Consider the following 6,931-nt stretch of genomic DNA (forward strand, 5'->3'; position numbering starts at 1 on the left):
AATCCCTTAATATTTTCAAAGAGCCTTGTACTAAATTATACCAACCATGTTGGACCAGGGGGAATTCACTGATAAAATCCACTGCCTGGAAAGGCAAATATTCGTTGTCGGAATTTTTAAGCCCAACACAGATAGAGGCTTAGTGGAGATGTTGTAGAGTAGATTAATTATCAGATGGGTAGTTAATCTAGGTAATTTTTAAGGTTGTTTCCAGTCCTGAGATATAAATCAGCAACCTTAACTGGCCTTTCCAGATGTCACAGGCAGCAGTTTGCAAAATGCTTTCGAATGAAAAATATTCCATATGAAACCATGTGTGTTTGTTCATTATCTACATCGGCACGGTCCGATAGAACATTCTGCCATGATGGGAACGTCCTATACTCATGTTGTGCAATATAGTAGCCATTAGGCACGTACAGCTATGGAACACTTAAAGTGTGGGTAAAGCAGCTAGAGAACTGAATTTCCTCAGTCCATCAGTGACTGAGGCTGGTGGCTCCCATACTGGAAAGCAGCCATCTATATGCACTTTTCTTTATTCCCAATTTATATCTGCTTATTAGTGTTTTCCATTTAAAACATTGTTTCACAGAAACAGGATCAATGTTGCCTAGTGTTGCAGACTTCAGAGGTAGCCTAAGTGAGTAGAGCTCTTGATAGAGCTGAGAAGAAATTTCAGTTTCACTCCGATCCCAGAGCCTAGCTCAGTGCCTGGCCCAGAGTAGCTGTCAACAAATCGTATGCAAATTTTTTTGAATTCCTTGAATCTCTTAATTCGAAGTCATTCACTTCACTCAATCTCACAGGCTTCTTTTAAAAATAGTGGCAGTTTTTTATTTCATCTTCACTGTGCCAGAAGTCTGAGGATAATAAAAGTTCAAGAACTTCATGAACCAGCTCAGCACATGAACTCAGAGATTAGTCAACAGCTTAAACAAACAAGGCTGGCCAGCTGGTCCCTGCTCTATTTTACCACAGTCTGGGGGCAGGGACAAAAGACATTTAGGAGAGGACTTGTGAGTGTGGCTCTTGCCTCATCACCCATCCCCCTCATTCCCAACCCATCAGTTTAATCTGCAGAGCATTTGGTTGATGATAAGTGAGATGGCTTCTGGTCCCGGAGACCCACAACTATGCTCAGGGACATCTCTCTCTATGGGACCCAGGTGAGCTCACGTCGTGCAGGGCCCCTCCCAGGGAGACAAGACCTGAGCCACAGGGGAGATGACTAGGGCTGTATGGGCTCTCACTTTTTTGTTGTTGTTTAATGTCCAAGGGGGGCCGCTCTGCAATACCAAGAAGAGTTTAGACAAATAAACATGATCAGGACATACTATAATTAATGGGTTCCACCACACAGCCAAACTGCCCAGCTTCATAGTTTCAAACTATTTTGGATTCGCCATAAAAGTTTGCTTTTTCGGCAACTGCTCCATTTAGAAAGAGAACAAGGTCCGATCTAGGTTGGGATTGAGGAGATGGCTCCTTCAGTGCCTTCTGTAGGAGCAGAGACTTGCATGCAATGTTTGCTCATCGATGTTTCCACCCTCTCTCACTGGCGTAAAGAGTGAGGACCCCAGATCTGCAGATATAAAGATTGGAGAATACGCCTGTGCCAGAGTCTGCCACAGTCAGAAATAAATAGACTTTGTTATAGTTGAATTGTGTACCCCCCAAAATTCATATTTTTTGAAGTCTCAACCCCCAGAATCTCAGAATCTGACTGTATTTGGAGTTAGGGTCTTTACAGAGGTAATTAAGTTAGAACAAGGTCATTCACATGGACCCTAATCTGATATTACTAGGGTTCTTACAAGAGGAAATGTGGACCCAAACACATACAAAGAGAAGACAATGTAAAGACACAAGGGGAAGACTACCACCTACAAGAGAAGGAAAGAAGCCTGGAAAGAAGTCTTCCCCCAGGGCCTCCAGAAGGAACCAACCCTCCCAATATCTTGATCTTGGACTTCCAGCCTCCAAATGTGAGAAAACAAATGTCTGTCTTTTAAGCCACCCAGTCTATGGTACTTTGCTATCGCAGCCTTAGCAAACTAATATAGGTTTCTTCCAGCATCTTCTCTGTAGGGCCAGACTTCTTAGAAAGAGTATGATGTCTTTGCCTGGTGTCTTCTTTTACCATCTTGAACATAGAGTGGAAAGAAACGTAATGGCACTTCTCTGCCCCTGGTTGGAGCCATTTTTCCTCCCCTAGATACTGTTATACAAAATGTAGCAGTTAAGTTGTAGCAATTCATTCTCTCTCTCTCTCTCTCGTTTTGCTCCTTGCTTCTCATTTTCCAGAATGAACTAGTCTTTAGAGCCCAGAAAACATTTCCAGGACCTAGCCTGCCCCTAAGGAGGACAGGGAAGCTCCGAGGTGTTCCCAGAATTCAGGCCAATTCTTACAAAGTTGGCCTTAGGAAAACCAAGCTGCCATGGAGGGTCGCTCTTATCAGGTGCTTCTGATCCAAAGAGTATTTTGTCAGGATCAGTGGGAATAATAAAATATATTCTCTATGAACACCCTCTTCACATACTGCCCCCAAATAGCCCAGATTATTAACAAAATGCATGGCATTGCTTTTATGTTTACTCAGAAGATGAGATGTCTGTGTTTGCCTTCCAATCACAAGTATTGGATTCCTTCTGCTCTTCGGTATTGCCATATTATTACCACAGTATTTAAGAGTCTGCCATATTTGGAGAGCCCTAAGGGCCACTGTAGACCAGTCCTGCCCTTTCCTGAGGGCTGTCCTAGTCTGGATCTTTATCCAGAGACATAGACAGTTGAGAGTTGAATCTCACAGATTGAAACTAGGGGTCAGAGCCAAGTGCAAGTTAAGAAAGCACTCAGTTTAGGCTCTTTCTGGCTTCGTTATCTAAGTCTGTCATTGAACGCCCCCAGCACCTAGCTAAATGCTAGGTGACTTAAACACCCAGCACTGTACAATGTGTAGGAGGCCGTGGGAGAAGTAGATCAACTCCAGCCCTCAGCAGTTCCATCATCTGTTATACGAAAGGGGACTTGAATGGGAAAGGGGTGCGAAAACAGGGGATTTACTAAGACCACTGAGCCCTTGGGACAGGTATTCCATTCCAGGTATTTACTCCTTGGTAAAACACTTGCCAGAAGAACCATGGCCATTTCTCGCAGCAGCACTAAACTGTTCTTGCTCTGTCTCCCTAACACAACACATATTTAGAAGACAAGAGGTATTCTATGGTCCAGATTGCCCAGTCCTTGGATTCACTAACCCTTCAAGGAGAAAAGGGGGTGCCCTTCCCCACGACTGTCAGGGAAGAAGCAGCCACACATTTTACCTGAGGATCTCATTTCAAGTATTTGAAAACATTTTCCATCAATAAGTTCTTCTTATTGTGTATGATTACAAACGTTCACTAGGCTTACCATAGTGATCATTTCACAACATAAAAACATATAGAAATATCGAATCATTATGCTGTATACTTGAAACTAACATAATGTCATACACCAATTATACTTTAATTAAAAAAACAAAAAACAAAAAACCTGACCAGTTCTCTTCAAAACTGTCAAGGTCATCAAAAGCAAGGAAAGTCTGAGGAACAGTCACAGCAAAGAGAATCCTACAGAGATATGACACTAAACATAATGTGGTATCCTGGATGGGATCTCCACACGTAAAAAGGACATTAGATTAAAACTAAGGAAAGCTGAATAAACTGTGGACTCTGATGAATAATATTGTACTGATGTTGATTCATTAATTATAACAGATGTATCAGACTAATATAAGATGTTAATAATAGGGGAAATTGAGCCAAGAGGCTTATGGGAACTCCCTACTATCTTCTCAATTTTTCTGTAAATTTAATGAATTAATTAATTTATTTATTTTGAGAGAGAGAGAGAGAAAGTGAGCAGGAGTGGGAGAGGGGTAGACAGAAGAGAGGACAAAAGAGAATCCCAAGCAGGCTCCCCACTGTCAACACAGAGCCTGATATGGGGCTCAAACTCATGAACAGTGAGATCATGACCTGAGCTGAAATCAAGAGTCAGATGCTTAACTGGCTGAGCCACCTAAGCACGCCTCAATTTTTCTATAAATTTAAAACTGTTCTAAAAATAAAGTCTATTTGCCATAAAAAGTTATTTTTTATAATTAACCCAATCCATCCACTGTAACTCTAATTAATTTTCAATATTTTAATTATATTTTAATTTAATATAAAATCAATGTGTGTCTATATAAAATGTATTAAAACATAAAATATTAAAATTAATATTAAATAAAGATTAAATTTTATATATTAAAATATTACGATATGATGAAAATCACTGTAAACAATAGCATATGAATCCCTGTATATATTTATGTAAACATGTTTATATTATTTATATTACACTGTACATGCACATTTTTGTCCTTTTTTTCTACTTGATATTGTTCTAATATTCCTCCTCATCAATAAACACTCTTTATAAATATCAACCTTACAAGTAAAGTTTTGACTATTTTTTTAGTTATCATGTTTATTTTAACATGCACAGTTATTTGGTAACACTGAAAATAAATCATTAAGCTTTGATTTTAAATTACGAATTATTTGTGCATCAGGTAGCTTTGTCCAATCCTTAAAACCCACCCAGTTGCTAAAGTTCCTGGGGTGAAGTTCAAAGGTAGAAAGAAATAGGGTTCCAGAGATGAAGCCTGTGTTAAATATATCAATTTTTTCTTTAACTTATGAATTTAGTGGTTTGTTCTTTAGGGACATAGAATAGCATGGTCTCAAAAAAGCCACAACAAAGTGTCCTACTTTCCACTTTAATGGATGTACCCCATAATTTACTTAGCCAGTACCCATTGCTAGACATTAAAATTGTTTCCAACTTTTGGCTCTCATATACAATAATATGATGAACTTTACTGGCTATGGAACTTTTGCTGATTTCCGTGTTATATCATTCAGCTATATTCCTAGAAGAATTACCAGATGAAAAGGTAGACTTTTAAGGCTCTTGATTCATATATTAAGCTATAATTTATAATCCTTCAGCCAACACCATCTTCAAAGAGCATAACCTTTCATAATCTTAAAGTGTGCCATTCAACTTCCTCCTAACCAAATTCAGTAACTTCAGTTTCTTTGAGCTTCTCTCAAAAGAGTCATAAAATCCTAGACACTCAAGGAATGTATAATCTGTCTTGATGGAGAGGCTTGCATACTACAAGTCTCTTCAAATACAATGGAAGAGCCTTTGGAGTCTATTCTCCAAGGAAACACACACAGACTTCAGAGGCTCTTCTCAAATGTATTTGAGACCTTGGAAGGCTGCTGTCCCTATTTCAATAAGAAAGGAAAGGGAAGGAAGAAAGGAAGGAGGGAGGGAGGAAAGGAAGGAAGGAAGGGAGGGAGGAAGGAAGGAAGAAAAGTAGACTGAACAAAATACTGGCATGATTGTACACAAATATACGTATGAAGACAGTGGGACTGAATATCTTAAAACCAGACCATACCAACTCATATGTATTTACACCTATTAATAGACATTTATTTATTATTCCACAAGTACGCACTGAGAGTCTGATATGTGCCAGGCACTGCGGTAGATGTTGGGCATACAATGGCAAACAGCATAGACACGGCTTCTAACCACGTGGAGTTTAGTTGGTGTGGATAAGTATGTGTAGGACGCACCATAATGAAGCCAGATGGGGAAGCCTGTGGATAACACAATGCAACCTGATGTTTCTATTGCCAGCCCAACCAGCCTCACTCCCAAGCCCTCCCACACACTCAGAAGTCCTTGTAAGTTTATCTTACGTCTCTATGCTTTGCTTGCTACAGAGAGTAATAAGAGAGGCAAAGCCCTGGATTTAACTGAGACACCCAATCTGGGAAGAGGAGAGGAGATGGCCCTCCCCAGCCCCTTTCAGCCCTGCATTCAATGCTTCCATGAAGGTAGAGGTAAACAGGAAAACTCATTACCACCCTGACCTACTATCTGCAAGGCCAGACTGGCAGGTTTCCTATGCAAATAAAGCCTCCTTGCTGTGTGTCTAGGGCAGGTTTTATCTGCAGAGCAACTGACAAATCCTGGGGCTCTGGTGAGAGCCCAGACCTTGAGGAACCCCAGTTATCCTGAGCATGTCTGCTCATAGTACTAGTCTGTCCAGGGGTGTTTTCTGTCTATTTCTTTGCTTATCTGTTTGTCTGCTTGTTTGTCTTCGCTCCAAATCTTTAGCAATTCAACAATAAACATCAGAAACCTAACTCCACTCAAAACATTCACAAATGCACTGCAACCATGCTAATGGCATTGAAGCGAAGGAAGTGGGGCGGGGGGGGGGGGAAGCAGGGTGTTGGTGGGTGTTCCCAGTTCCTATGGTCACAGTCTTAGCCACAGCCTTAAAACACACGGTATCGGGTTCTCAGCTAGCCCCCTCGGCGGGAAGAGCTGGGAGTTTCTGACCTCCTTTGGGGTTAAGGCTGCTGGTCTCAGTCTGTGCGTAAGCGGGTGGTCACAGTCCTTAATTGCAAAGGGGAAGTGGTCAGAAAACACACTCTGTCCTGGCGAGATTGATAACTTGTAAGATATCTTGGAAAGACGCCAGGAAGCAACAATGAGGTTGTATGTGAAACTAAATATACATGCACCGCTTGTATGTTTACTGGTAATTTCCAACATATTCTGAAAAGAAAAAACAGCAGAAGAAAAGGAGTTTGAGATGGAATCCATAACAGAAGCCAATAATACTCTCTGCTGTTTCCTTTCTTTGGTGAAAGAGACCTTTGAAATAGTAACAGTTAACATTAAATCCAACACTGACTATGTTCTGGTTACTAGACTTTCTGTTTATTGACTCCGTTAATTTATTGTAACAGTCCTTCAAAATAGTCCTTTGTCCCCGTTTTACAGACAATGAAATCGAGGCCCAGG

The sequence above is a fragment of the Panthera uncia genome, assembly GCF_023721935.1.
Source record: "Panthera uncia isolate 11264 chromosome A1 unlocalized genomic scaffold, Puncia_PCG_1.0 HiC_scaffold_16, whole genome shotgun sequence".
NCBI classification, from domain to species: Eukaryota; Metazoa; Chordata; class Mammalia; order Carnivora; family Felidae; genus Panthera; species Panthera uncia.